Genomic DNA, 10,383 nt, shown 5'->3' with positions numbered 1-10,383 from the left:
TTGTTATGCAGAAGCTTTTTATTTAGATGTAATCCAATTTGTCTATTTTTGCTCTTGTTGCCTGTGCTCTTGGTGTCATATCTAAAACAAATCATTTCCCAGATCAATGTTGTGTAGTTTTTCCCCTGTGTTCTCATGTAGTATTGCTCTTTCTGCTTTCTACTAGGATAGTAGAAGTCGAATAGAATTCTTTCCAGGTTTTGTTTCAAGGACTATGCTGCATAAAGCTAATTTGAATTTCCCAATATTAAAGTTACTAAACCATCACTCCCTTTGTGAGCAAAAATTACTCCTTTTTTAACTTTATTTGAAAAATTGAATGGTAACACTCATTTGGGTGCAAAGAACAGCTGCATTTTTATTGTCTAAAGTAATTCAATTAGTGGCCATTCTTTAATACTTTCATGATTTCTCTTGACTATTTTCCTTATCAGAATGCAGACATGAAAAGCACATGTATCTTTCTGAGAAAAAAAAAATCTTGCTTTTATGAAGAAAATATAAAACTAACAGTGGAAGAAGAATGTGGATGGGTTGAGGTGCCTCAGGCCTGGACTCATCTGTCTCACTAAGTGTGTCTCCCCACAACTTACCTCCAGCTTCTGCCTTTGCTGAACACACACATTTTTATGTTTTCTGCATTCAAGTTGAATCATTAGATTCTAATAAAGTCCTCTGGGAAAGACATTATATCTTTCAGACACTCATATAAATCAGAACACCACCTAGGCAGAATAAGTATTAGCTGACACCCAAAGTTAGAAATGGCTTTGGTAATTAAGGTAGTACTGTGTTCCTGCTGTCACTTCCTATATTTTTTTAATCAACACATTTCTTAGTTCCAATGTCTTTTATGCCTGAGATTTCTAGAAAAAGAGAAAACAAGATAGCATCATTGTAGAGACTGACCTGGGAGCATGCACGTGACTTTATCTTTTTCTTTGCTATTACTATATTTAAACACGGTTTATTAATTAATATGGAGAAAAATAAAATGAAATTAAAGAAATGGTAATAGAATCACAAACACTGAATTGAAATTATGCCTTTTAATGCAATATGACCAGAAAATTTAGTCATATTTCTGTATTTTTACCAAATATATCAACATAGAAATAAGCAAAGCTTTATTATCAGAAAGACATGGTATCCTTATATGTGAAACTCTGAGAACATAAACTGCTCATGATCCTTTTCCTTATCATATTGCAAGTACACCTGTGTTTAACTCCATTTAGGCATCCCAGGGAACTGTAAACAGTATCACAGTTACTGCTAAAACAAACATTAAAAATAATCGTGTTAGGGATATCAATGATTATTTGGTCCAGACAGTAAATTCTAAAGCCATTTGTGTACTCACACATATTGCATCCTGGCATTTATAATTTCACATTCTTGTAAGTGATTTCAAAACCCATCTGATCCCTGCTATTCTAGAATATAAACATGAATATTTATTATTTTGTAATGGACACTAAAACTTTCCTTCATAAGTCGAAAGTCTAGTCTTTCTCCGTTAAGGCAGATACTGCTGAGTGAAGCCAGCCATCTTGATATTTTTCAGGTTTATGTAATATGAAGGATGAAGAACATGAGTAGTCATGGGAATCTCAAGGGAGCTAAGTCTCTGTTATGAAATATGCCTCTGCCTAGTCAGAAATGACTCAGTACTCCTCTTCCGCTCCATTGTCTGGGAATATTCAGAGCAAGGTGAATTGTTGGCAAAGTGTCGTGCTATAAACCTCACAATCAATGCACTCGTTAGAATGGACACCTTTCATTCAGTGGTAGAAAGAAGCAATAATAACAGTTTAGAGGCTGCTTATTGAAATAATATTCTGGATGCAAGCACTTAAAAGGACTTGAAGTATTACCCGGTGACCTCTGGAAGAAAACTGCCTGCTTAGGGGACCTACTGTCTCATTGTGCCTTTCCAATATATTGAGAAGTAACTTGAGATTGAGATGTACTTGAATGACTATGACATTGTCTAGCAAATATTAATTTTTTCTAGACATTAATTCTTTCTGGAATCTCCCTAATTATAAGTGAACGGGCCACCTCAAAAAGACCTATCAGAGTATTTCAGTCATTGACACTCATGCCCAGAAAAATTACTAATAAGCTGTGGTTTTGTTGCTCTCGTGGTCTGTCAAAATCTGAAAGTTTTTCTTTTTAATGTTTTTATTATACTTTAAGCTCTAGGGTACATGTGCACAACGTGCAGTTTTGTTACATATGTGTACATGTGCCATGTTGGTGTGCTGCACACCCATTAACTTGTCATTTACATTAGGTATATCTCCTAATGATATCCCTCCCCCCATCCCCCACCCCCACCCCATGACAGGCCCCAGTGTGTGATGTTCCCCTTCCTGTGTCTACGTGTTCTCATTGTTCCATTCCCACCTATGAGTAAGAACATGCGGTGTTTGGTTTTTTGTCCTTGCGATAGTTTACTGAGAATGATGGTTTCCAGCTTCACCCATGGCCCGACAAAGGACATGAACTCATTATTTTTTATGGCTGCATAATATTCCGTGGTGGATATGTGCCACATTTTCTTAATCCAGTCTATCATTGTTGGACATTTGGGTTGGTTCCAAGTCTTTGCTATTGTGAATAGTGCCGCAATAAACATACATGTGCATGTGTCTTTATAGCAGCATGATTTATAGTCCTTTGGGTATATACCCAGTAATGGGATGGCTGGCTCAAATGGTATTTCTAGTTCTAGATCCCTGAGGAATTGCCACACTGACTTCCACAATGGTTGAACTAGTTTACAGTCCCACCAACAGTGTAAAAGTGTACCTATTTCTCCACAACCTCTCCAGCACCTCTTGTTTCCTGACTTTTTAATGATCACCATTCTAACTGGTGTGAGATGGTATCTCATTGTGGTTTTGATTTGCATTTCTCTGATGGCCAGTGATGATGAGCATTTTTTCAAGTGTCTGTTGGCTGCATAAATGTCTTCTTGTGAGAAGTGTCTGTTCATATCCTTCGCCCACTTGTTGATGGGGTTGTTTGATTTTTTTCTTGTAAATTTGTTTGAGTTCTTTGTAGATTCTGGATATTAGCCCTTTCTCAAATGAGTAGATTGCAAAAATTTTCTCCCATTCTGTAGGCTGCCTATTCACTCTGATGGTAGTTTCTTTTGCTGTGCAGAAGCTCTTTAGTTTAATTAGATCCCATTTGTCAATTTTGGCTTTTGTTGCCATTGCTTTCAGTGTTTTAGTCATGAAGTCTTTGCCCATGCCTATGTCCTGAATGGTATTGCCTAGGTTTTCTTCTATGGTTTTTATGGTTTTAGGTCTAACATTTAAGTCTTTAATCCACCTTGAATTAATTTTTGTATAAATGTGAGCAAGGGATCCAGTTTCAGCTTTCTACATATGGCTAACCAGTTTTCCCAGCACCATTTATTAAAAAGGGAATCATTTCCCCATTTCTTGTTTTTGTCAGGTTTGTCAAAGATCAGATGGTTGTAGATGTGTGGTATTATTTCTGAGGGCTCTGTTCTGTTCCATTGGTCTGTATCTCTGTTTTGGTACCAGTACCGTGCTGTTTTGATTACTGTAGCCTTGTAGTATAGTTTGAAGTCAGTTAGCGTGATGCCTCCAGCTTTGTTCTTTTGGCTTAGGATTGACTTGGCGATGTGGGCTCTTTTTTGGTTCCATATGAACTTTAAAGTAGTTTTTTCCAATTCTGTGAAGAAAGTCATTGGTAGCTTGATTGGGATGGCATTGAATCTATAAATTACATTGGGCAGTATGGCCATTATCATGATATTGATTCTTCCTATCCATGAGCATGGAATGTTCTTCCATTTGTTTGTGTCCTCTAGAGAAGCAAGAGCAAACACATTCAAAAGCTAGCAGAAGGCAAGAAATAACTAAGATCAGAGCAGAACTGAAGGAGATAGAGACTCAAAAAACCAACGAATCCAGGAGCTGTTTTTTTGAAAAGATCAACAAAATTGATAGACTGCTAGCAAGACTCATAAAGAAGAAAAGAGAGAAGAATCAAATAGACACAATAAAAAATGACAAAGGGGATATCACCACCGATCCCACAGAAATACAAACTACCATCACAGAATACTATAAACACCTCTATGCAAATAAACTAGAAAATCTAGAAGAAATGGATAAATTCCTTGACACATACACCCTCCCAAGACTAAACCAGGAAGAAGTTGAATCTCTTAATACACCAATAACAGGCTCTGAAATTCAGGCAACAATTAATAGCTTACCAACCAAAAAAAGTCCAGGACCAGATGGATTCACAGCTGAATTCTACCAGAGGTACAAAGAGGAGCTGGTACCATTCCTTCTGACACTATTCCAATCAATAGAAAAAGAGGGAATCCTCCCTAACTTATTTTATGAGGCCAGCATCATCCTGATACCAAAGCCTGGCAGAGACACAACAAAAAAAGAGAATTTTAGACCAATATCCCTTATGAACATCAATGCAAAAATCCTCAATAAAATACTGGCAAACCGAATCCAGCAGCACATCAAAAAGCTTATCCACCATGATCAAGTGGGCTTCATCCCTGGGATGCAAGGCTGGTTCAACATATGAAAATCAATAAACGTAATCCAGCATATAAACAGAACCAAAGACAAAAACCACATGATTATCTCAATAGACGCAGAAAAGGCCTTTGACAAAATTCAACAGCCCTTCATGCTAAAAACTCTCAATAAATTAGGTATTGATGGGACGTATCTCAAAATAACAAGAGCTATTTATGACAAACCCACAGCCAATATCATACTGAATGGGCAAAAACTAGAAGCATTCCCTTTGAAAACTGGCACTAGACAGGGATGCCCTCTCTCACCACTCCTATTCAACATAGTGTTGGAAGTTCTGGCCAGGGAAATCAGTCAGGAGAAAGAAATAAACGGTATTCAATTAGGAAAAAGGAAGTCAAATTGTCCCTGTTTGCAGATGACATGACTGCATATTTAGAAAACCCCATCGTCTCAACCCAAAATCTCCTTAAGCTGATAAGCAACTTCAGCAAAGTCTCAGTATACAAAACCAATGTGCAAAAATCACAAGCATTCTTATATACCAATAACAGACAAACAGAGAGCCAAATCATGAGTGAATTCCCATTCACAATTGCTTCAAAGAAAATAAAATACCTAGGAATCCAACTTACAAGGGATGTGAAGGACCTCTTCAAGGAGAACAACAAACCACTGCTCAACGAAATAAAAGAGGACACAAACAAGATTTGAAAGTTTAAAATTTCTCTTACTGGAAAACAAACTTGTATCCCCTCCAAAGAATCTATTAGCAAGTTGGAGCCTTCAGGTAATAAAGCTTTACTATTAAAAAATATAGGCTGGCACGATGGCTCATGCCTCTAATCCCAGCACTTTGGGAGGCCGAGGCGGGTGGATCACTTAATGTCAGGAGTTTGAGACCAGCCTGACCAACATGGTGAAACCCCATCTCTACTAAAAATACAAAAATTAGCCAGGTGTTGTGGTGCGCACTTGTAATCTCAGCTACTCCAGAGGCTGAGGCAGGAGAATCGCTTGAACTTGGGAGGCAGAAGTTGCGGTGAGCTGAGAATGGGCCATTGCACTACAGCCTGGGCAACAAGAGGGAAATTCCATCTCAAAAAAATAAAAATAAAATAAATAAATAAATAAATAAATATTATGTTACCAGTGCAAGTTAACTCTAACTGGTTTTTGATAACTCCCTTTTTGCAAGGTACAGGGCAGACTATAATCGTCCTGTTATCTTTTATTACTACATGGGTTTTAATGGGGTTTATTGATTTCTCTTCCTAAATAATCATCCTTGAAGGGATGCATAGTGCTGCTTGTGCTGAATAATTGATAGCATGTAGAGTTACTGGGAAAGCTGTGACAAGCTAGAGGATGTCGCAGAAAGAGGCTTAGTAGCACAGCGATAAATATAATAAGAGGCCAGTGCTGTCAGGAGAGGAATATCATATGATTAATTGCTCTATTACTTTTTCCTGGTCTTCAGAAAACCAAGAGGATATTAAAAAGGAAGTAGAAAATAAAGCACTTTGTTGAGTGTCGCTTCTTCTTATTCATTCATTGGGGTAGAGGGCAAAAGAAAATGCTTTAGTTTCTGTTATATCTTTATTTATGGAAAGCTGATGCAATAATAGATTCTGTTCAAATTGTATGGAAAAACATTCTTCCATAATGATGGGTTAATTATTTTAATTTTACAGGAGTATTCAGAAAGAATGTCTATTTCCAATGAATTAGTTATTATTTTGAATGCGGATTATTGAAGGAAACTGGAAATGCCATAACTGTTAGTACAGTAAACATGAACTGCATCAGAAACAGTCCTGGTGCCCAAAGAAAATGGGGATTTGCATTTAAAATTTAGGTTATGTTTGTTTTTAATTATTGACAAATATTATATCAAAAATTTCCTTACTTAGGAGTGTGTGGTTATAAACTTATTCTGTAACCTTTTACACACACACACATACACACACATAGACATGTCTTGATGGCTTCAATAGAAATAAAAATCGGTTTCACATTGTATTAAAGCACATAACTTCAAAATTATCATGAATTTTGCAAACTTTATGTAATTATACAATAATTTGTTAAAAGTATCCATCTTGCAAATAAAAATACAATTTTTAAAAATTCTACTGTAATTTTATTTCTCAAAATGTACATCCTAAATTTTAATTTGATATTATCAAGTTTCCAAAACTCACCAGAGTGCTAGGCTGGATATATATGTGTATCATGGAGCCTAGACAGATGGATATATATTGAAGCCATATGTAAGAGAATATATTTTAGAACCTTTTATTGCCAAAAAGTGAACTTGGTACCTTGGTTCTGATAGGATGAGTAGGGCAGGGGTGGAGGTTAATACACATCTTCTGTAGTCAACTTTGGTATTTTGGTTTCTCTCTATCTACTACCTTCTAATGTGTGCAAATTTTTTACCACCTAAACTACCCCTAATTACGTAACTGCTTACAGGCTGATTTTTTTTGTGCGTTTTTTGTTTGTTGTTTTTTGTTTTGAGATGGAGTCTTGCACTGTCACCCAGGCTGGAGTGGAATGGCACGATCTTGGCTCACTGCAACCTCCACCTCCCAGGTTCAAGCGATTCTCCTGCCTCAGTCTCTCGAGTAGCTGGGATTACAGGCGCCTGCCACCATGCCCAGCTACTTTTTTGTATTTTTAGTGGAGACGGGGTTTTACCATGTTGGTGAGGCTGGTCTCAAACTCCTGACCTTGTGATTCGCCCAACTCGGCTTCCCAAAGTGCTAGGATTACGGGCGTGAGCCACCGTGCCTGGCCTACAGGCTGATCCTTTGAGCAAAATATATTACAACAGAAATCTCCACAGTTTATCTGTTTAGCACAGTGTATGCCATAAACATAGATCATTCTCTCCCATTCATCAAAATAGTGTACAAGCTGATAAGATATTGTTTCTTTCATCCAGCTCCTGCCATTTCTATGAATTTTAATCTATAGATACAAAATAAACCTTGTAAAATTGTTACCATATCCCTATAAATTTAAACAATAGCTCTAGTTTTGAAACAATAGCATAGTGTATAATTTATTTTCTTCTTTAGCTTTAAAAATATGATGACATATCCCATATACTAGGATTTGTTAAAAATATATGTACATACATTGTTCATATTCCTATTTGAACCTTTGAGTAAATACCAAATATCAGAATTATCTCTACCGAAGGAAGAATGTAGTTCTTATTTAAAACAAATAATTAAGTTCATCCAATTTTACTTAGCTTTTCAGTATCAGTTCCAAAATCTCATACTGGATTATTTTCAAAACTTAAACATATTAATTTACACAGAGCATTTTGCTAAATAACATAGGAATTTTAATTAAATTACTAATTTAGGACTTAACAGCCAAGGTCATGATAGGTGCTATGGAGAACAGAAAGCTACAGTTTATTACCCACCAAGCAGCCAGATATTACTTTTAAACATAAATCAGATTATTTCCTTTCTCTACTTAGCTTTCCTTGGCAATTTGTACAAAGTTCAGAACCTACAACAGGATAAATCAGACAATAAATAAGCCAACAAATCTGGACTCTTACTAACTCTCCAACCTCATGAAATGTTACTTTCCCCTTAGCTCTCTAGGACCTAGCCCATTTGCCTTCTTTCTATTCTCCCACCTTGGACTTTTACATTAGCTTTGCCTTAACTGAGAATTACCTGCCTACATCACTTTGCAAGGTGATCTCTATTTGTCAGAAGCCTCAGTTTAAACGTCCCTTCCTTAGTGAGGCCTTCTCTTATACACAAGTTGCAAATCATTGACTATTGTATCACTCTTTTACAGACTTTTATAGTATATATCAGTGTCTGAAAGTGTCTATTTTGCTTAATTATTTAATTAATTAATTTGCTTCTTCCCAGCATTTACCTATTGTGATAGGCAGAAAAATGGCCTTCCAAAGATGTCAACATTCTCAAATCTGAAACTTGAAATACGTTACCTAACATGAAAAAAGGGATGTGGTTCTAGATGTGGTTAAATTTAAGGACCTTGAGATGGAGCGATTATCCTAGATTGGACAGGTATGCCTAATCTAATCACAGGAACCCTTACAAGTAGAGAAACTTTCCTGACTGTAGTCATTCAGATAGACATGTGATTGGGGAAGAAAATCACAGATGGGTGTGACACTGCTGGTTTTGAAGATGGAAGAAAGGAATCACAAGTCAAGGAATGTGGGTGATCTCTAGAGCACAGAAAATGCAAGGAAGCTGATTCTCCCCTAGAGCTTTCAGAAAGACATACAGACCTGCCAACACCTGGATTTAAGCCCAATGAGTCCCATATTGAATTTCTGACTTAAGAATTACAAGATATTATTTTTGTACTGGTTAAGCCATCAGTATTATGGAACTTTGTTAAGGCGGTGATAGAAGACTAATACAACCATGAAAACCTCAAGATCAGAAACCCCATTCATCTGTTTCATTCTCTATGGCCAGAGCCTAGAAATGGGCGTGGTGCACAGATGGTACTCAATAAATCACTGTTAATACACAAACTCATGTTGAAATTGACCAGAAATAAACATATCCTTAAAGATATGTATTGGATAAGACATATATTCTTTTTAAATACAATTAAATAATATTTTATCAGCTAATATATATTCTCCAAATTTCTCTAGACATTATATATTATAATAACACAATTATAAGTAAAAAAGTACATTTTGCTAAAAATATCCCCTATATGCTTAATGAAATAAACGACTGATAAAGCCTCCCCTGAAATGTGTGCAAAAGTCAAGAGAACAGTAGAATGAATACCGTGTACTCATCTCCCAGCCATACAATTTATCAACTCATTATCAGTCTTGCTTCATCTCATCCCATCCATTTCCTTTTCTTTATAGTATTTTGAAGCAAATTCAAGACTTCATGTAATTTCAACAGCAAATATCTCAATATGTATCTTTAAAAGGTAAGGACGGAATATATCCTAATTAACAATTTCCAAAGTTACAACAAGTCATTTTTGCCCCCTTGATTCTGTTAGACCATCTATATGATTTGATTTGGTCAATGAGGCATTAGTCGATGGGATACGGAGATGCTTGAACAAGTTAGTGTGTATTTCCTCTACTTACCCTTTCTCTGTGCCATTACTGTGAGAACATTCCCAGTATAGCCCACTAGAGGATGAGAAACATGTGGAATGAGCCAAGTCACCCCAGTCATCAAAGCTAAAGACATCCTAGCTCAGCTTCCTGACAGTGACTCTAGGCTTGTGAGTGAGCCTAGATGAAATCACTCCCCTATAGACCCGAGCTAAACAAATGCTCATTGTTCTATGTCACTGAGTTTTGAGGGTTATTAGCATGAAAATGGCAATAGATAAGTCATATAAGCGTTCTACGTTATAAATTAGTGATCGGTTTAGCAGAGATCTTTAATCTCATTTTTCCCCCCGGGATAAGGATTTAGGTTTGAGGAGACCAAAATCTTATGAAAGTTGGAGAGCTCTATTTGAGAAAAAGAATGACACAGAACAAATACACAATGGGGCATGAAAGTGAACATATTTTCAGAATGAAAAAAATATATGTAGTAGCCTTGGTAATCTAGGTACCTGTATTGTCAGGTTTGTTTAGCCAAATAATTGCAATCTGGCTTCCGATCTCTACCCAAAACATTCAATAAACTCCAGCACTCACAGAGGCCCAAGAGCTTAAAGAAGAACCAGTTCCATTAGTTTTACAATAAATCTGACTCTCCTCTTACTTAATGGTATAATTTATGTAAAGAGAATGTCAAATGAAGTACTATTAAAATAAGAT

General features: G+C 36.4%; 1 long non-coding RNA gene across 1 annotated transcript; it reads right to left on the bottom strand.

Moving 5' to 3' along the window:
* Window positions 1-276: 276 nt before the first annotated feature.
* LOC104007839 (uncharacterized) lies at window positions 277-9,825 on the bottom strand. The gene is made up of 2 exons (XR_682174.4): window positions 9,694-9,825; window positions 277-866 (listed from the first exon to the last, which is right to left on the bottom strand). It is a non-coding gene; the product is annotated as an uncharacterized LOC104007839 (long non-coding RNA).
* Window positions 9,826-10,383: the final 558 nt, after the last annotated feature.

Source organism: Pan troglodytes, chromosome 11, assembly GCF_028858775.2.
Source record: "Pan troglodytes isolate AG18354 chromosome 11, NHGRI_mPanTro3-v2.0_pri, whole genome shotgun sequence".
Classification (NCBI taxonomy): Eukaryota; Metazoa; Chordata; class Mammalia; order Primates; family Hominidae; genus Pan; species Pan troglodytes.
This window is presented reverse-complemented; position numbering and strand designations above follow the sequence as displayed.